The following is a 21,638-nucleotide window of genomic DNA, read 5'->3' as shown; positions in this document are numbered from 1 at the left end:
AGTCCCTGGACCAGACATTAGCATATCCTTCCCACAGTGATGTGAGAAGTAATAGAAAGAAAATTTGGTGGAAGAGGAGAAGGTAATGATAACAGTGGTATTTGTTAAGTACTTAATAGGTGCCCAGTATTGAGGTAGATACAGAATAATCAGATCAAATGCAGTCTCTGTCCCACAAAGGACTGACAGTCCACAAAGAAGAGATAACGGGTATTTTGTCCCTATTTTACTGAAGAGGGAATAGAGGCACAAGAAGTCAAGTGACTTGCCCAGATCATACAGCAGACAATAGTAAAGCCAAAATTAGAACCTAGGCCTCCTGCATCCCAGTCCTGTGCTCCATTTGCTAGGCCAGACTGAGATGAACAGAAGAGGGTAAAGGCGGTTGGGATGGGTGTGAGCCTAATGACAACTCTCCTCAGGTAGATGTTTAGTCTGTGATTGGCTAATAGATGACTCCCATGACAAATGAAAGGATTCTGGGAAACATTCTTTGCTTGGATTCTTCCAAATGAAACCCAGGTTTAAGAGCTACCCCTCACATTCCCTCTTCTGATTGGTTACCACAGGCAGGAGTTGACTGGACGGCATGTCTGTCTGTTGAGTCCCTGCCTTGATTTGATGGGTGTGAAAACCTACCTGCTGAATCCCCCAGAGCCTATCTCTCGGGCTTTAAATGCAGGAGGGTGGGTATCTTGCCTTTCATGGCAGAAGCTATCAGTACCTGTGTTCTCTTGACCACCAGTGTCATGCTTTTTTTAAATTTCATGATATTTGTTATTTGGAAGCACTTAGTAATGTGATCTGCACATAGTAAGCACTTAATAAATACAATCCAATGAATATGTTAAGCACTGACTATGTGCCAAGTACTGTTCTAATTGCTGGGGTAGATACAAGGTAATCATGTTGGACATAGTCCATGCCCCATATGGGCTCACAGTCTTAATCTCCATTTTACAAATGAGATAACTGAGGTACAGAGAAGTGAAAAGACTTTCCCAAGGTCACGCAAGAAACAAGCGGCAGACCCAGGACTAGAAACCAGGTCCTTCTGATAGCCAGGCCCGTGCTCTATCCACTAGACCTTTCCAAAGCCAAAGAAGAACCTGCTGGAGGAAAAATTTTCCACACAAGTGGGAGAGAATCTGTGTCAAGTCATGTCCACTGATGCTTCTACCATGGTGGCACAGCTCCCGGGAAGTCCAGGAATCCATCCTAGATAAAGGGATATGAGAGACTGCAGGACACTTACTACTAATATTATTATTAATAATAATAATAATAATAATAATGTGTGGTACTTGTTAAGCACTTACTATGTGCCAGACACTGTCCTACGCTCTGGGGTGGATACAAGCAAATTGGGTTGGACCCAGTTCCTGTACCACCTGAGGCTCACAGTCTCAATCCCCATTTTATAGAAGAAACAATGGAGACCCAGAGAAGTGAAGCAAGTTGCCCAAGGTCACACAGCAGATAGGTGGCAGAGCCAGGATTAGAACCCATGACTTTCTGACTCCCAGACCCGAGCCCTATCCACCACACCATGTTTCAGGCTGATCACCATGACTTCCCTCATGCGAATCCTACCACCTACATTATCCTCGTGCTAATGAAATAAAACCTGAATGAAGAGCCCCTGCTAAAGGCGCTTGTGAAAAAAGGAGATGTGGGTTCTTCCTTCCATAGGCTCTATTTAATTAGGCGTTAATTTGGGGCAAAGAGGTGATGCTTCTTCCAAAACATAATTCCCAGAGTGAATTCTGTATTTTAATGATTAACCCAATGTTGAGCTACCTCTCTATCACCAAAAGATTCCCTCAAACCCCTCTCACCTGCATTTGGTGGTGTGAATGTGAGTTGCAAATATCTGAGTAAGCTCTCATCCTAGGATAAGTGTGGCAAAACCAGAAAGACTTGAAGTTTACAGTAAGATTGAAGAGAAATCCGTACTGGGCCATCTATACTTCCTGGTTTTCATTTACTAGAGTTTTAATCTCTAGCAAACAGCTTGCTGCATCTTTTGCTCAATACCCTCTGCGTGGAAAATAATTTTACTGTTGATTAGATAGAAACAAATTTAAATGTCTATTTTCTACCATTTAAAGTCACAGAGTCCAAAGTGGGGGAGTGGAAAAAGGTCTCAGCTGGACATGTGCTTGCTATCTTTAGCTTTGAGACAATCCTAAAGAATACACAACACAATTTTACATTCTCGGTTTGGCATACCCCAGTGGAAAATGGAATAATTCTCCCATAAGAACTTTGATTTGTGTTGAAACTGGGGGCACTAATTGAACTTTAAGGTGCTAAATTCAAGATAAAAGAAGACAGTTCTTCTCCCAGAGGGTTAGTAAGCAGCTGAAATCCATGATCATAGGACATTCCTTATTGTTTAGGATCAGTTTTGCCATTTGGTAATAAATAAGGCACAGTTATGATGCCAAGGGCTCAGATAGAACTGTTTTAGAAGTCAAATAGGCAAATAAACACTTCCTCTATACCAAGTCCTGTGCTTAAGTGTCGGGGTAGATACAGGCTAATGAAGTCTTACATAGGGCTCACAGAGTAAGTAAGAGATAGAACAGGTGTTTAATCCCCATTTTTCAGATGAGAGAACTGAGAGACAGAGAAGTGGAGTGACTTGCCCAAAATCACACAACAGGTGGAGATGGGATTGGAACACAGCACCTTGGACTCCCAGATCCATGCTCTTTCCACGAGGTTATGCTGTCCTTTAGAAGATTTCTCTCCCCACCTTCAATTTGGTCTCAATCTCAGTGCGGATCTGACTCCGGCCTCTCTCTGTCTACCTCCCATACTAACTTTGTTGAATTCATTTTCTAGATCTTGTTTATCGGTGGATCACTGGAGAGAGCCCTGTCTATGTAGCATCATTTAGGTAGCTAATCTAGAAATTAGTCATCATAGTAGTACATTATCTTAACCAAATATGTGCTTCTCGGGTCTTTCCATAGTTTATTTCAAAGAAAAAAAATTCTCATACAGATTCAAAATAGCTTCTCTAATCACGATGTCAGTTGCTATCAAATGTTTTCATTATATTTAAACCAACCCACCTTTAAAAATTATTTTTAGAAAACAAAGATAGGCCAGGCAGGTCATTAGAAAAATGGCAAAGTAAAGGATTTACAGATATTCTTGTTGGATATTATTATCACAATATACAAAGCGTTGCAGAGAGAACACACAAGACATGGAGACATGGTATCTATCCTCTAGAAACTCTTATGTTCAAAACTACAAACATTTATTTTACTGTATGGCCTGGGGCAAGCCACTTAACTATTCTGCACCTCAGTCACCTTATCCTTGAAAGGGGATTAAGACTGCAAGCCCCAAGTAGGACAACCTGATTACCTTGTATCTACCCTAGTGTTTTGAACAGTGCTTGGCACATTGTATGCGCTTAACAAATACCATAATTATTATTTCAGTTTCCAGATTTGTATTTTGAATGTATTTATTTTTGTCAGTGTTTTGAGTTTGGAACATTAGCAGGGTCACCAGAGGAAGGACAGATAGCAGGCATAAATGGGAAGTGAGACCTCCTACCCCTGTCTCATCTGGGAACATCTCCTCTGCGAATCAGTTCTCTCTAGGTAAGTCGATATAAAGGTCACAGAGGACTTGCTAAAAGCAAGTCTTTGGTTCTCAAAGGAAGAGCACAGGACTGGGAATCAGGAGAACCAGGATTCGAAGTAGCTTCGAATCCTGACTCCATCATATGTCTGCAGTGTGACCTTGGGTAAATCCCTTACCCTTTTTGGGTCTCCATCTCTAAAAGAGATAAGGTCATTTGTCAGCCCTGATCTGAAAACTTTGTATTTAGCCCAGTGCTTAGCACATAGTTAGTGTTTAATATATTGTCACAGCTATTATCATTTTATTAATAATAATTTTGATCATCTCAATTGGTGACTGGAGTAGAAGTTTCTAGCAGCAGTACATATTCCTGTGGTGATTTGTCAAATTACCACTTGGTCGTTGGAGAAACAGAAGCATTATTTCTTTCCACTTTAGCATGTACATTGATATATGGAATATATTTATTTACAGTAATGTCTGTTTCCCTCTCTACACTGTAAGCCTGTTGTGGGCAGGAAAGGTTTCTATCAACACTGTGTATCACTCTCTCCCTTACACAGGGAGAAGAAGCATAGCTCAGTGGAAAGAGCACGGGCTTTGGTGTCAGAGGTCATGGGTTCGAATCCCGGCTCTGCCACTTGTCAGCTGTGACTGTGGGCAAGTCACTTAACTTCTCTGTGCCTCAGTTACCTCATCTGTGAAATGGGGATTAAGACTGTGAGCCCCATGTGGGACAACCTGATTCCCCTGTGTCTACCGCAGTGCTTAGAACAGTGCTCTGCACATAGTAAGAGCTTAACAAATACCAACAGTAAGTGCTCAGTAAATATTACTGATTACTGAGCTGCTCTTAACTGGGAGACCGGCAGCTCCTAATGAAAACACCTGTGAGCTCAACAAGAAGTGAGGCAGTAACAGCTAAAGCAGCTGAGGAAAGCAGCAGGAATTCCTGCTGCTAGAGCCTTGGAATCACCCCTTTGTCCCAAGGCTTGGAAGCAGTGAGTCGGCAGCACAGGAGTGCAGACTTTTCAGTGGTTAGTGGCTTCGAGAGCAGTTTTTCCTCTCTCTTGCTCAGTCTCCTGCAGCCCCTCTCCCTCAGCTCCAATGAGCACAATTAGTTCTAGTGCTTATTAAGTCCTGATTAAGTACCTAGCTCTTCATATATTGGAAGTGGGAGGAGAGGAGGGGCTGGGTTAGAGGCAGAGTATTTTAGTGAAACTGGAAGTCTGCAGGAGTGAAGTTTCTGAGCAATAGGCTAGAGAATCACATTCCATCAGACAATTGCCAAACCTGTATTGCATTTTGTGCTGTAGAGTGCTGGATTTACCGAAAAGAGCATGGGCCTTGGCGTCAGAGTAGTTTTGTTCTAATCCTGACTCTGCTACTTGCCTACTGGGTGACCTTGGGGAAGTCACTTAACTTTCCTATATCTCAGTTTTCTCATATGTAAAATGGGGGTTTGGTGTCTGTTTTCCATCTTAGACTGTGAGTCTTACGTAGGACAGTCACTGCATCTGTCCTGATTATCTGGTATCCCGGGGCTTAATACAGGGTTTAGCCCAAAGTAACACTTTACACCGGAGCTCTTATTAGGCTGGTTGGACACAATGTATGGTTTGTATTTTGTTCCTTTAGCACTGATTACCTAAGTAGGTCAAATGAAGATATCTGGGAATCATAAGCATTAACTGAGCACTTTTGATGTACAGAACATTATTCTAAGCACTCCGGATAGTACAATAAAGGTTGAAAACAATCCCTGCTTTCCAGGACCTTGCCCTCTAAAAGGGGAGAGAGACCGGACAAAATAATTTACAGATAGGAGGAAGAAGAGAATGGGAAGACTGGTATGTTTGAAATACTTATTACTGTACTCTTCCAAGCCCTCAGTACAGTGTTCTGCAGAAAATGAACATTCAATAAATCCCACTGATGGAACATTAATAGCGCATGAAATTTATATGAACAAAAAGGCTGCAAGTGGCTGTAAATGGAGAAGTTTGAAGTGGTCCTCTAAGAGACTTTATCTGACTAAGCCCTCATTTCCCTTCTTCACTCCCTCTTCTGCATCACCTGTCCATTTGGATCATTACACCCTAAGAACTTGATGTTCATCCCACCCCCAGCCCCCCAGCACTTATGTAGTTATCCCTATCTTCTGCCATTTCTCCCTAACTGTATCTTTTTTTATAATAATTGTGGTATTTTTTAAGCACTTACAAGGTGCCAGGCACTGTGCTAAATACTGGGGTGGATACAAGCAAATTAGGTTGACCCCAATCCCTATCCCACATAGGACTCACAGTCCTAATCCCTGTTTTACAGATGAGGTAACTGAGGCACAGAGAAGTTAAGTACCTTGACCAAGGTTTCACAGCAAACAAATGGCAAATCTGGGATTAGACCCCAAGTCCATCTGACTCCCAGGCCTGTGCTCTACCCATTAGGTCATGCTGTCTCCCCACCTAGATTGTAAACTCCTTGTATGTTGTAATATATTTTCCTGAGCTCCATAAATACAATTCAGTGATTGGTGCTGACGTGTGTGGAGGTGGGAATTGAGAGGATATATCCTGGGGAGAGGAAAAACAGTGGGGGAAATGTGGAAGAGGAGGAATTTCAGGAGGGTATTGAAGATGAGGAGAGCTGTGGTCAGACTGGGAAATTTAACTTCAAGGATTTGGACCCTTTATTCACTCTACCCTCAACCCCACAGCTTGTCCTGTCTTATGCCATCAAGTCGTCTCTGACCCACAACACCATGGACACATTTCTCCCATCTGCAGTTGTTCTGTAAGTAGATCCAGAGAGATTTCTTGGTAAAAATACGGAAGCGGTTTACCATCGCCTCCCTCCACACAGTAAACTTGAGTCTCGGCCCTCGACCCTCTCCCGTGCCTCTGCTGCCCAGCACAGGTGAGTTTTGACCTGTGAGTTTTGACTTAGAGCAGATTGCCTTCCACTCGCTAGCCACTGACCAAACTAGGAATGGGTAGGCCTCTGCTTAACTCTCCCTCCCTTAGCCCAAGCCCCACAACACTTATACACATATCCATAATTTATTTAAATGTCTATCCCTCCTCTAGATTGTAGGTCCCTTTGGGCAGAGACTGTGTCTACCAAGTCTGTTATATAGTGCTCTCCCAAGTATTTATTATAGTGATCTGCACACAGTAGGTGCTCAATAAACATGATTGATTGATTCACTGATTAATCAAAGCAGGAAAGAGTAGATAAAGAGGGCAAATGGGGCATGATGGTTGGGGGTAATCAGAGGGTTCATGATCAAATGGATTCGTGGACAGAGAGAACAGTTTTGGTAGGTGGAAGCTTGAAAATGAGATGGCAGATTAAGAGGTTGTAGTGAGGTTGTGGTATTTCACAGGTGAAGATATAAATCCAGTCTTCTGTTTCTAGCACCCCTTCCTTATAACTAAAGGCTGCACAGGGTAGTATAATTAAAATTGTAGTAATTGTTAACTGTTTACTATGTGCCAAGCATTGTACTAAGCATTGGAGCAAATGCAGGTAATCATTTCAGCTGCAATCCCTGTCCCACATGGAACTCACGTCTAAGCTGGAGGAAGAAAAGCCATTGAATTCTCATTTTACAGATGAGGTAAATTGAGACATGGCATGGTTAAGTGACTTTCCCAAGGTCACAGAGTAGGCAAGTGATGGAGTTGTGATTAGAACTCAAGCCCTCCGACTCACAAGGTTGTGCTCTCTCCACTAAGATATGCTGCTTACTTATGCCACAGACGTTGACCTAAATACAGAGATACACAAACACTATGCTGAAGTTTAGGAGAAATAATCCCAATCAAAATTGATGTTGAATTGTAAAAATTGAAATCAGCCTCATTAGAAAGGCAGTGATGGTCAAAAACCTTATAGAAATTGGAATCCAAAGCCTTGTTTGATTATTCTAGCATTTTTGTGAACATGTAGACAGATGTTTTTTCGGGGGATGTAATTTAGGTGGCTTTTTTTGTCATGTTGTCACAGTCTAAGCCTTAGTTTTGCTAAATGCTGAAATTGTTTACCTCGCAATACTAGGCAATTGATGTAATAATAATAATAAAAGTGGTATTTGATAAGCATCTACTACAGGGTGATCACTGTGCTAAGCCCAGTGGAAAGAGCCCGGGCTTGCGAGTCAGAAGACATGGGTTCTAATCTCGGCTCTGCCACTTGTCTGCTGTGTTACCTTGGGCAAACCACTTAACTTCTCTGTGCCTCAGATACCTCATCTGTAATATGGGGATTAAGCCGGGGAGCCCAATGTGGGACAAACTGTTTAACTGATTATCTTCTATCTACCCCAGTGATTAGAACAGTGCTTGGCACATAGTAAGAGCTTAACAAATACCATCATTATCATTATTATTATTCAGGATGATTAAGTCTAGGCTGTAAGCTTCTCATGGAGAGGAAATGTGTTTACCAAGTCTATTGAATTGTACTCTCCCAAACACTTAGTGCAGTGTTCTGAACACAATAAGTGCTCAATAAACTCCATTGATGATTGATCAAAATCCCTGGGTCGCATTGGATTCACAGGCTAAAAGAGTAAGAGAATGGGTATTGAATCCCCATTTGACAGATGAGCAAACTAAGGCAAAGAGAAGAAAATTCATTCATTCATTCATTCAATAGTATTTATTGAGCGCTTACTATGTGCAGAGCACTGTACTAAGCACTTGGGATGAACAAGTCGGCAACAGATAGAGACAGTCCCTGCCGTTTGACGGGCTTACAGTCTAATCGGGGGAGACGGACAGACAAGAACAATGGCACTAAACAGCGTCAAGGGGAATAACATCTCGTAAAAACAATGGCAAAGAAAAGCGACTTGACTGAGGTCACCCAACAGGCAGGGGCAGAGCTGGGTTTTGAACCCAGGTTTCCTGATTCCCAGGTCCTTGCTCTTTCCACTGGGCCATGTTGCTTCTCAAGGCATTTCAAGGATCTCCGAAAGCCTGCATTTTCTGCAGCCCAAGCAGAATGGAGACAGATAATGGTCATTTGTTGTTTTTGAGGAAAAAAATCCAAATTTAACAATCATCCTTCTGATTGTGCTCAAATTTCACATAGAACTATCTATGGTTGAATGCTCTGCTATAAACCAAAGCAGGAGAAATGGAATCTTTGGCTTCAGTAGAGTTACCACGCTTTAGAGCAGCTGCTGAATTAGAAGGTTCAGAAATACCAATGAATGATTATTCAGCTTGCAAAGAAATGGGGAGGGATGGCTTTCATTGGCAAATGTTTAAAAAAGCCAAGGAAGCTAAAGTAAAGAGAATGATAACCGTATTTAGCAAAAGAAATAATACACAGGTTAGAAAGAACTCATTTTCTTAGCCTTACAATATGCAGGAACATTTAATGATGAAAATAAATCATCCCTCACTGTATTACCATGTCACAATGCATTTTTGTTTTCAGAAAACTATGAAGCATCAGACAAATGCGAGCAAAGAAATCATGGTGCTTTTCCACTGAATGATACTGTGTAGACCTCTTTCTGATTAGAATTTCAGAAGTATGGAAAATTGTGTTGTAATTTCATGCCATTGCCTATCTCTGACTTCTATAGCTCTTCTTTAACCAATAGCACAGCACATTTCCCCAAGAAAAAGGAGACATATCGGATTCAATCCATGTCGGGGAAGGGTCATTTCTTTCATTAAATACATTTCCATCAGCCATTTATCTTCAAGAGAAATGATTTTATTTTTCACGTTGTGACAGATTTTTGCTTCATCTGCCAACCATGTTCCTTGGGTAGGTGAGTAAACCCAACCATGCTGTATAATGCAACTTGAAGTATTGGGTTTAACAGACTTTACAGTCCAGAATTACAGGTCCTAGGTTCTGGCACCAACTTTGCCACTGGCCAGTTGTAATTATAAGACTAAGCTTACTGAAGGCAGGGATCATGTCTGCCTACTCAGTTGGAATGTCCAAAGCTTGAAACGGTGCTTTGCACCCAGTAAGTACTCAATTTTAAAGGTATATCCCGAACCTGATCTATATTTGATCCCAACTCAGAAGGCTCCAAATACATTTTGAAAGTATCTAACCACAAGTTGCTAGATATTTCCAACCTACACATACTCCTGGATCTTCCTCTTAAAAGATCAAGCCTCCTGCCCTTTGAACACTAATATAAATCGACCCAATTCAAGAAGTAGTTTTTTTCTGACGATAAAACTAAACCGAGCATGGATTCCCCCAAGGTAGTCAGATTCAATTTTATTCAGGGATCAAAACTTGCATCTGCACTATCCTGGGTTCTGATTCATTTGGCTGATTGGCTTTTTTTATAGAGCAACTCTTCCCTGATTTCTCCCACCAAGGTTTTTCAAAGGAGTGTGAAATTTGTCTCGCCAACCCAGCCCTTGTGTATTCAGGTGTGGACTAACTGCAGACATCCCAAAGTGGGGAAGGAAAGGGGGCTGTGGGAAGACAGCAGGTGATTGAAAAAGAGCAGGGACCAATATTTTCACAGCAACTGCAGATTCAGTGGTCTTCTCCCAGCAGCCCCTGACAGATGTCTGGGGTGATGCTCCACTTTAGCGGGACATCAGTAAGCCCCGCTAAAGCTGATAATATGTGACAGGAGCAGCCAGAGGGCATTTCCTAGATGTGAAGGGGAAAATCAGGGTCACCCGAGGATGAAGTGTTGAAGTTTTTTTAATTCAAAAAGGTGTCCATGATGCCGTCTCCATTTTAAACTCAGGACTCTGAGTCTTCAACAATTGCCCAATAGAGGATCATTTAACTGGAAGCTTCCCAAAGAGGTTATCTCATCCCGGCCAATAGTGAAAAGCATCCATCTAACAAGTTATGATAATTCACTTCAAATAAAAATGCCTTTACATCCACTTAACCCCCCCCCCGTCATCCCCCCCCAAAAAACAAGTAAAGTCTTATTTATCATACCCAAAATAGTTTCTGAAGTATTAGGACAATTTAATAATTAAGACTGATTATTCCCTGAGACATTTGAAGGCCATTATTATTATTGATAATATTAATAGTATCTTCATCATCCTGAATCTTTTCTTTATTACTGTTTTGATTGAATACATACCAAGATGTCAAACATTTTCTAAATATTGGGGTAGATACAAGACAATCAGATTATATACCATCCCTCACGGGGTTCACTAGTTAAGAATTCAGTTAATGCAGGTATTTTATCTCCATTTTGAAGATGAAGAAATTGACACAGAGTGGTGCATTCATTCATTTAATCATTTATTAAGCGCTTACTGTCTGCAAACTTGGGAAAAGTGATTTGCCCAAAGTTTCACATTGATTGAACACCTAATGGGGATTAGAGCACTGTACTAAATTCTTGGGAGAGTACAGAGTCAGTAGACATCAATGCTGCCCTCAAGGAACTTAGAATCTTACAATCGCAATAGTCTAAAACTGTGGCTAAAACTTGGGTCTCTTGAAGACTAGTTCTTTGTTCTATCCACTAGCCCATGCTGACTTCCATCTGCTTACAGTCAAACTACTGAAGAGAGAAAGCAACAAGACATATGAGGAAAATATATTTTACAACACCCACCAGCAAACTTCTCTTTCAACATAATGGGTGGAAACAACTGGAAATACTCAATTATCTACCAGTCTCAATTAAAGAGTGAATTGGGACCTCAACAGTGACATAGTAACTATTTTGAAATTGCTTTCTAGAGGGAGAGATATTTTACTGGAAGTGAATAGTTTGAATGTTAAAATAACAATCAAGGTCACTTCTATACAGTATGCAGAAGAGCATTAAGATGATGAGCGTGGCTCAGTGGAAAGAGCCTGGGCTTTGGAGTCAGAGGTCATGGGTTCAAATCCCGGCTCTGCCACTTGTCAGCTGGGTGACTGTGGGCAAGTCACTTCACTTCTCTGGGCCTCAGTTACATCATCTGTAAAATGGGGATCATCTGTGAGCCTCTCGTGGGACGACCTGATTACCCTGTATCTACCCCAGTGCTTAGAACAGTGCTCTGCACATAGTAAGCGCTTAACAAATACCAACATTATTATTATTATTATGATAACATCTGTCAAAATCCCTTCTTTATCATATGACTCTCAGTGTTATCTGGCTAAAATAGTGCATGTATTCCCCATAATACCTATTTTGACCCAACGGATAGTGATCTGTAATTCATTTTATTGTCTGCCTCCCGCTGTAGATCAATCACATTTACTGAAAACTTACTGTGTGCAGAGCACTGTACTAAATGCTTGGAGAACACAACACACAATATATCAGACACGTTCCCTGTCCACAATGAGCTGATGCTGCAAGCTTCTTTAGGGCAGGAATCACATTTCCTGACTCTCTTATACTGTACTTTACCTGCTCTGCCCAAAATAAGACCTCAGCAAATACCACTGAATGACTGATTAATCGGCACCAGTTTAGCATCTCTAACTAGAACCTCCGTCTGGTCTCACTGTTGGGCGATGATGTCATCAATAAGGTGCCACGATCTGGATTTCAGGCGCATCCGTCCCAGAAACTGTTGAGGCTCAGCATGTTATTTGAACAGGAAGAGGCCGCTGACATTACTGACATCATCGATGGGGGTATATTGAGCAGCCACTCGGACCAAAGCAACTTATACACTGTCTGGTACATAGTAAGGGCTTAGGAAAGAATGTATCTACTCAGTCACTCTCACAGTGATATTTTGGGAGCTTTCAAATTATCTGTGCCAAACACATGTTCCTTGTAGCAAACACTTTTTTACCTGGAGAACCTCTCCAGCATGAAGGATGGTGCTCAGCTGATGCTGTGTGCATGAGCAATCCCTGATTGAGGTTAAATCCAAGTAAAGCAGAGGCTTCCTAGCGGGCAAGTTAGAGTCCCTGGAAAGAGGGGTGCTCTGTTTTCCTTTCTGTTTTAGAGAATGTTTGTTCCAGAAGCAGGTCTGGGTCCTGAGAGGGGATTTCTGTTGAAGTTATAAGCAACATGTCCTGGAGAAGCATATCTCCGTGGAGAAGCAATGTGGCTTCATGGAAAGATCATCAGAGTCAGAGGACCTGGATTCTAATTCTGGCTCCACCAACTTGTCTGTTGGGTGACCTAAGGCAAGTCACTTAAATTTTCTCTGCCTTAGTTCCCTCATCCTTATAATGGGATTTAAGACTATGAGCTCCAGGTGGGATGTGGACTGTATCCAACCTGGTTATCTTGTACCGACCCCGATGCTTAGTACAGTGCCTGGCATGTGGTGAGCGCTTAACAAATACAGTAAAAAAAAAACAAAAACGGAAAGTTGTTTTAGGACCACTGCTACGGCTAGCTAAAGTAAACTCATCGAATCATCGCTGGGACAAAATTCAATTATCTCTGTGATCCAACTCAGTGAATCAAAGTGTCATCCCCTTCTATCACTACTATGCCTCTAAGATTTCTTAGTTTCCTACTGTCAGCAGCATTTGAATTGATGCTAAGTTCTATGGGTTACAATGTGAGAAGAAGAAAAATTCAGACATCATAGAATCTTCAATTAATTAATCACATTTACTGAGTGCTTAATGCATGCAGAGCACTGTCCTAAGCCACTGGGGGAGTATTGTATAACAGAGACACGTTACCTGCCCACCAAAATCACCAAACATTTCTCTTAAATTTGCTTGATTGGATGCACTGTACAAGATGAAATATTAAAATGAGCATGAGTGAGGGTTTTTTTTGAGAGTTCCGCATAATCAACCAAAGAAGAAAACTTGAGGATTTTGCCCCTTATTCAGCCTGGGAGATGGTTTATCTTTCCCGATGCATGTGCTCAATAAAGGCATAGATTTGTAAATCCTATTAGCTTACTTTATATTTTTCTGTGAAATGCTTTGCATATGGTAGATGTTATAATCAATAGTCCAGACAGAGTCTTGCTTAAAAAACACATCAAAGTTCCAATCTCAGAACATCATATTCCACTGGTACACACTTTTATTTCAGCGGCTCTGCATTATATCATCTAGAGTACGTCACTAGATGGTAGAAATACAACCCTGTTCTGAAATCCATGTGGAAAAATTCATCTTTGCTGTTGGCCTCTCCGAGAATTTGGGATTGTTATTCATCTCCACTGTGGGCCCCATTACTCTCAGCATCTCCAATGGCCTAGGCTGTTTTCAATTGAAGCAAATCATTCATTGCCTACCTCTTATTAAAGGTCAGTGTGAAACCGCAAATTTACTGCAAACTTCTTAACGGGGAAAATGTCTTGGAAGTTAATAGAAAATTATTGGCGTTGTTTATGTTTTCACTGTTAAGAAATGTTTTCAAGGTTGTACTGAAAACAATGGTCGCTTCATTATGATGTCCGCCGAGAGAGTGTAGGCGCGTTGTGGGCCGTGAACATGTTTACTGACTGTTTTGGATTGTACTCTACCAAGCAGTTATAATAGTGAATGCTCAAAAAATACCTTGTTTGATTGAGAAGCAGGAGCCCAACTGACAGTTTTCCTATCCCTTCCCTCCACCATGAGACCTGATGATGCCATCTGGCTTTGACCTACCATGAAGTAAGGTAGCGAGACCTCTCTGGGGCTACTGGCTCATGTCCCGGGTAGCCCTGGGGGCCCACTGGGCCCTGGGAGGATAGGGTGGATTGGGTGCCCAAGCTGTAGGGATGGAGAGGGGGTGTGGGCATTTAGAGGGTGGGGTGTTAGTGATGATGATGATGATGATGATGATGACGATATTGGTATTTGTTAAGTGCTTACTCTGTGCCAAGTAGTATTCTAAGCGCTGGGGTAGAAACAAAGAAATCAGGTTGTCCCACGTGGGGCTCACAGTCTTAATCCAATTTTAGAGATGAGGTGACTGAGGCAGAGAGAAGTTAAGTGACTTACCCAGAGTCACACAGCTGACAAGTGGCGGAGCCAGGATTAGAACCCATGACCTCAGACTCCCAAGCCTGTGGTCTGGTTCCAGGGAGCCAGAGGATGCTTTCTGCCTCATTGCTCCACTCCAAAAGTCCCACCTTGAAGGAGAGGGTGAGCAGGGCCATAGCTACCGATCTCAGAGGCTCAGGCGTTGGTCTCCAGTGCGTGACCAGATAAGCAGCCAAGGACTTGCATCATCCATGCCGGGTTCCTGGGGCCGGGGCTGGAGCTGAGGCTAGATTTCAGCCACCTACACACATGCTCCCCTCTTCCCTGCTCCCTCACTGCCCCATCATACTTCTCGCCTCCCTCCACCTCTCTCCCATCCATCTGCTAAAGCTCCCACCGTCTCGTCTTCATAACCACCTGCCGGCCACCTTCCCAGCCAGGCACCATTGAATCCCTCTCGTGGGCCCTAAAGAAAAATTTTAAAGCAACCCAGGTGACAGAGATACTTTTGTTTGTGGAGACAGAAGGAGTGATGAGGGCAAAGGGAGGATCAAAGATGGCTGCCTCGTGCAACGGAAAAATGGGGAAGACAGGGACTCTGTACCACTGTAGCAGCAATCTTGAAGAGAGCTAGGAATCTGGCCCCATCTTCAGTATCCTAAGAGATGGTTAACTTGCGTGGTTAGGAAGCACATTTCCACCTTATGCCCTACTGAGGAGATTTTGCTCACCCTCTGGAGACACCCTTTGCTGGAAGGGATCTGACAGATGCCTAAGTCCGTACTCAAGCCAACTGTTGTAAAATTTTTTCCCTGTGATGTGAGGCGGGCAGAACCTCCTTGATGTCCAGAGCCATTGTAACATCATGGTGCCATGGCACTGGGGTATGTCTGGAGAAGGGTGAGTCCTGGTGGTTTCTCACTGCCTGTTGAAATCCCTCTGAAGTCTGGGTGCCATAAATAATAGACATGGCTGAACTACTGACTATTAATGGAGGCAGTGTAGCCTAGTAGAAAGAACGTGGGCCCAAGGATGAGAGGATACGGCTCTGACACTGGCCCGCCAGGTGACCGCATCAGGCTGGGCTTGACCGAACAGACTCCATTTTGTCGGCCGAGGCGCCATCAGCCCGAGGTGGGCACATCACGACCCCGATGCCGTCAGCAGAACGGTGGAGCCACCCTTGACCAGTATAGCCGATAGTGATTAGAGGGCCCCAGGAAGGGGGAAGCGGTATATTACTGATAGAAAATGCAAGGTCCCTAGAAAATGGAAAGTGATCTGTCGCCACATATGCTGTCAGCAGAGCAAGGGTGTAACTGCTGATAATGAGTGAAAAGGTCCCAGAAAGAGGGCATTCGACCACACCTGCCTTGATTACCCCAAAATGTCCCTCTCCTCTCCCACCAGGGCACCAGCTGTGTGGAGAGCTTAGATGGAGCAGATTCCCTACAAAAATTGGCACACAGGAGACAGCTCTTTGAAGTGGAGCAAGAGAGATATACGTCCCTCCCTGTTATGACCAGTACCAGCAAAGCCAAGATGAGTCCCCTAGGAATGTGAGTATCCCCTTCTAGAATAGAGCTAGGTGTCTCTTTTTAGGTTGAAGCCTAGAACTGACCTATAGGTGTGTCCTTTAAAGATCTGGTGCCCCGTGTTTAATTTGTTCCTCAATTAATGCTGTTGGATTTAGGTAAGCCCTGACGCTTGGGCCTGATAATCCTGACTTTTACCCTGAAGAGGAGCCTATGAGAAAACTAACGAGGTGAGCCTGGCCGTTGGGCCATGTTGGAATGAACATCTTCCCTGTGAAGAAACAACTAAAAGCAGCTTTAACGAATCAGAGTGCAGGGCATTAGTGATTTTGTCTTTTGCATATATATGTTCCTGGTTCTTTGGTATGGTGAACACCGGTGTCAGAATAAGGAAACTTGTATTCTAAACAGCTAGGCGTGGCTGGTCTCTTTAACACCCCCCAGCTCGAAGGAGGGTGAAAGTTGGATCCCTGAACCCAGATGACAGTGACCTTGGGCAAATGACTTAACTTCTCTGTACCTTAGTTTCCTCATCTATAAAATGGGGATCAGTATCTGGTCTCCCCCCTCCTTAGACTGTGACCATAAGACCTTAGACCACAAGGGGAAACGACCATGGCCGACCTGATTACATTGTATCTGCCCCAGTGCGTATTGAAGTTCTTGGCACATAGTGAGCATTTAACAAATGCTTCAGTTATTATTCTGTCTTGTATTTACTGCACATCTTAGAATTAGCAGTTTGGCACATCCCTGCTGCCTGTAACGTTTTCCTAAAACATTATTCCATGCACGTCGCTGCACTCTTTAAGAACCTCCATTACAAGCAGAAACTTCTGCTCAGCTTTCTTCCACTAAGTATCCTTATTTCTCTCCCGGTACAATCCCACCTCAACTCTTTGTTTCTCCATCACCAATCTACTTAGTGTGCATAGATTTCTTCGGTCTCATCATCCACTGCTTGCTCATGCTTCTCTCTTGCCTGGCTGCTCTCCTTTCATATCCAACAGAACAACCCTCTCCCCATCTTCAGAGCCCTACCAGAATCACATCTCCTCCGGAAGGCCTTTTCTGACTGGTCTCTCAGCTCCCCCCTCTATTTCCACCCCATTCTATTTCAATAACCAGTTGAACTACTTGACCAATCAGCGGTATTTACTGAGCATCTACTTTGTTCACAGTGCTTAGAAAAGTACATTAGACCCAATTGTATTCAGCACTGTATTAAGTATTCACCCCTTTCTCCATCTACAAAGTATTAACATGCATATATCTTCAAACCCAGTTTCTTTCCCCTATAGATAATTAATTTTTTTGTTGGTCTCGCCTACGTTTTAAGGTCTTTGAAGGCAGGGATTATTTTCTACTAATTCTGTTGTTCTTCCCCAAGCCCTTAAAACTGATCTGCACAGAATAAGCAGTCACTGCACTAGGAAAGTGCTCAAATACTATTACTAAATACTTCTAGTACTAGGAGAAGGGCTATGAAAAGGTTTAATTGTATCTCTGGGTATGGAAAAGCCTGCCTTCCGGCATCACACACAAGCACCTATAAGATCTCATAGCTATCAGTGTCATCTTCAAATACAAAGGGAAAGAGACTCAGAGACTGAGACAGAGACAAATCAAAAGAGCTAGAGAGACAGAGGCAAAGAAAGAGAGAAAAAGTGAAACTGGCAGAAGAAAACTGCAGAAGGAGAAAGAGAAAGCTGAAAGAGAGAGCAAGGTATTGCAATGATGGATAAATTAATTTGGTTTGGTAGTGATTCCTGGGTCTCTTTAGCCAGAACATCCTATCAGAGAGGCAGGGGGAGAGAGAGAGAGAGAGAGAGAGATAGAGAGAGAGAGAGAGAGTCTGTATGTATATTTCTAATTTGGCCTGCATTTCCCTTTCCAGGCTTGGTCTGACCTCTATTTTGCCAAAATCATGATATGCTATAAGGGATTGACATAAATTTTCTTGTTTTGCTGCAGAACATTTCTGTTCATATCAAAGGGACTGTGATTCTCAGCAATTATATTATTACTGCGAATACCAATTTAAGTACTCAGATCACTGATTCAAATTCTAGATTCATTTTGCAAGAGCTTTGCTCTCCAGCAAAGGGAAACCAAAGGAAATCAGTAAACTGGATTCTGTCACCCACAAAGATGATTCAGGTTCAGCATATTTCATTTGCCATATTCGTTTTCTTTCCACACTCCAAGCAAACTGCCAGACATTCTCCAGGAATTGAAAGTCATTTTAGGTTATGGACCTTCTCTACACGGTGATAAAAATTAGTTGGTTATTTTTTTTCAATTTGTTTTGTCAGCCCATTTATTTTTATTTTCCTTTTGACAGAATTTAGTAAAGACATATTATTAGACTCGACTAACCTCACTGTGATTCTCAAGGGAAGATTTCTGATATGAAATGCAGTTTTGTTTCCTGTCACTTTATCCATGAAAACACCAGGGATTGTTTTTATAGAGCAGTTACTGCATTTTCCATTTTAAATAAAAGTTGCTGCACTATTTGAGCAAGGTATTGGCAACGCTAATCTGAACCAGCATGGGGAGGGACTCTCTCTCCAAATAGTAAGTTTCTTGAGGGCAGGAATAATTTCTATTAGTGTACTGTACTCTCCCAATCACTTAATACAGTGCTTCTGTGCACAGTAAACACTCATTAAATGCCACCGATTGGTTGAGTGGGTCTATCCTCTTCATCCTGTTCTGTGTTTAAGGGACCTGAAACCCGAATTTGGAATATCCTTCAGATGGTCTAGAAAACTCTTCCAACAAGCCTCTTGGACAGACTTTTGAGACAGTCATTTGGGAACGCCTGCTTGCTAATGACTATGCACTGGAGGCTGCTTTTCCTCCTGTAGGAATTTCCAAAGGCAGAGGCAGATTATGCAATTGCAGCAGGTGGAAAAGGCAGGAATGAAGCTCAGGCTATCTTTCTGAAGATTTGGAAGGGAAAATGTGTTTTTCAATCCCCCATTGGCCTATTCCACCAGGCCTGCTTACGTGACTAACATCCCGCCAGCAGCAGCATCTTCGATTAAGAGGATTCTACAACTAATCCTAGTCTGAGAGGGAAAGTGATATAGGTATTCAATGTGCCCACTTCCTCCTTGTGTGGAGAAGAGCTAGGAAGGGAGCATGGCCTAGAGGTAAGAAAATAATAATATTGTTGGTATTTGTTAAGCACTTACTATGTGCCAAGCACTGTTCTAAGTGCTGGGGTAAATACAAGGCAATCAGGCTATCCCATGTGAGTCTCAGTCTTAATCCCATTATACAGATGAGGTAACACGCACAGAGATGTTAAGTGACTTGCCCAAAGTCAGACAGCTGACAGATGGCGGAGCCGGGATTAGAACCCATGACCTCTAACTCCTAAACCTGTGCTCTTTCCACTAAGCCATGCTGCTTCTTTCAAGAACACGGGCCTGCGAGGCAGAGGACCTGGGTTCTAATATCAGCTCTGACACCTGCCTGTCTCGGGACCTTGGGCAAGTCATTTCTCTATGCCTCAGTTACCTCATCTGTTAAATGGGGATTCAATATCTGTTTTCCCTCCGATTTAGACCGTGAGCCCCATGTGGGACAAGGACTGTATGTAACCAGATTATACCCCAGTGCTTAGTACAGTGTCTGGCACTTAAGTGCTTTAAAAGTACGACCTAAAAAATAAAAGAGCTTCCTGGCAAATGCCCTCTGTTTTCTTTATGTCAGGAATCACCTTCATGATCATTATGCCCCTGGAAAATGTAAAAGGCAAGATGGAGAGAAGGGAATGGAAAATCTGGGAAAGACTATCTTTCCAACAGTATTGCTACCCGACAAATGACCCCACCACATCCTCATTCCTGACATTCAATAAATTGTGTTTATTGAGCACTTACTTTGTATGGAGCACTCACCGTGCTGAGTGTTTAGGAAAATACAACACAACAGAGTTGGTAGACACTGTCCCTGCCCCATTGTGGAGTTTCAGTGATAATGATGGCATTTGTTAAAGTACTTATGTGTCAAAGAACTGTTCTAAGGGCTAGGGGAGACACAAGTTAATCAAGTTGAACATAGTTTTTGTCCCACCTGGGGTTCACAGTCTTAATCCCAATTTTACAGAGGCACAGAGAAGTGAAGTGACTTGCCCCAGGTCACCCAGCAGACAAGTGGCGGAGCTGGGATTAGCTCTGACTCCCAGGTTCTTAATCCCTCCACTAGGCCATGGTGCTTCTTTCTGAATTTTCCAGAGTGCTGGAAATCCTGGAACAAGCCTCCCTTGAAGGAGAGCATTAAGCACCTGATTTTCTGTCATGGAATCTGGGACACCTATTAATTGGCGGGACACAAAAGTGCCCCCTGAGAGCTATTCATGTGTTTGAAGTCACGAAGAAGGAAATATCCTGTGGCAGCGATAGAGAGGCCAATTGAAGCTAGGTGAGCCTTCCTAATGAATAAGATTAGATAAACTCAACCAACTTTCAGATTTTACTACGAGGCAGGGCTGAGAAGAAGTTCCCCTAGTGCAGATGTGACTTCAGAGGAACTAGTTTCCGCTAAAGGATCTTGAGAGCTGTGGAAGAAGGCCAAAAACCTTCTCGAAAGCTCCTCATCAGAAAGTAGTGAGCAGCAGTTGTATCCAGAGATGTAGTTGCCTTTGCGGATGTTGAAGTATATATATACGGATTATTCTTTGATCCATGCTATCAAAAAGGAAACTGGGGCTTGATACTCAAGATTTGGATGTCTTTTTCCTCTTTGGTGTGCTGTAAAAATGGAAGATTGGGGTTTTGAATGTCCCCTAAGATTTGTCAGTGGAGTCTACAATGGCTTGTCTTAATTGCTCTGTAAATAGGCAGAGGGATCTTCATTTGTTTTCTGTTTCAAGGTGGACATTGCTTTCAGATGAACAGCAATCAGTGGATTATAGCAGGCACTCGGTCCTGGCACTCAGTCCTAGGGTCTAGAGGAGATCTAGCTGCAAGAAAGCAAGAGATTGAATTTAACATCTTAAAAAAGAAATAGACAACTCTGGGGAACAGAAAATTCAGTTAACCCCTCCCTGTGTCCATTTCCTCATCTTTAAAATTGAGATAAGATCTCTGCTCACCCTTCTCTGAAATTGTAACCTCCATGTGGTACAAGACTGCATCTGAGGAGCATTGTGCTCTACTGGAAGGAGCAAGGACCTGTATTCTAATTTTGGCCCCACCATTTTCCTGCTGTGTGACTTATGGCTAGCTACTTTGCTGTGCCTGTTTGTCTTGTCTTATGCCTTCGAGTGGTTTCTGACCCATAGCGACACCATCGACGTATTTCTCCCAGAACACCGGCTCTCCATATGCAATCATCCTGGTAGAGCATCCATAGAGTTTTCTTGGTAAAAATATGGAAGTGGTTTACCACTGCCTCCTTCCCCGTGGTAAACATGAGTCTCTGCCCTCGACTCTCTTCCCTGTCGCTGCTGCCTGGCAAGGGCGAGTTTTGACTCGTGGCAGATTGCCTTCCACTCACTAGTCACTGGCCAAGCTAGGAATGGAACAGACAGGCCTCTGCTTGACTCTCCTTCCCATAGCCGAGACTGGTAGAGGACTGGAAACTCTCCAGGTATGACCCTGAGAGGTT

The 21,638-nt window shown here is 42.9% G+C and overlaps 1 non-coding gene across 1 annotated transcript; it reads right to left on the bottom strand.

The window, feature by feature from the left end:
* Positions 1–21,500: 21,500 nt before the first annotated feature.
* Positions 21,501–21,638, bottom strand: LOC114814430. Its single transcript, XR_003762228.1, has one exon. It is a non-coding gene; the product is annotated as a small nucleolar RNA SNORA7 (small nucleolar RNA).

Source organism: Ornithorhynchus anatinus, chromosome 9, assembly GCF_004115215.2.
Source record: "Ornithorhynchus anatinus isolate Pmale09 chromosome 9, mOrnAna1.pri.v4, whole genome shotgun sequence".
NCBI lineage: Eukaryota > Metazoa > Chordata > Mammalia > Monotremata > Ornithorhynchidae > Ornithorhynchus > Ornithorhynchus anatinus.
This window is presented reverse-complemented; position numbering and strand designations above follow the sequence as displayed.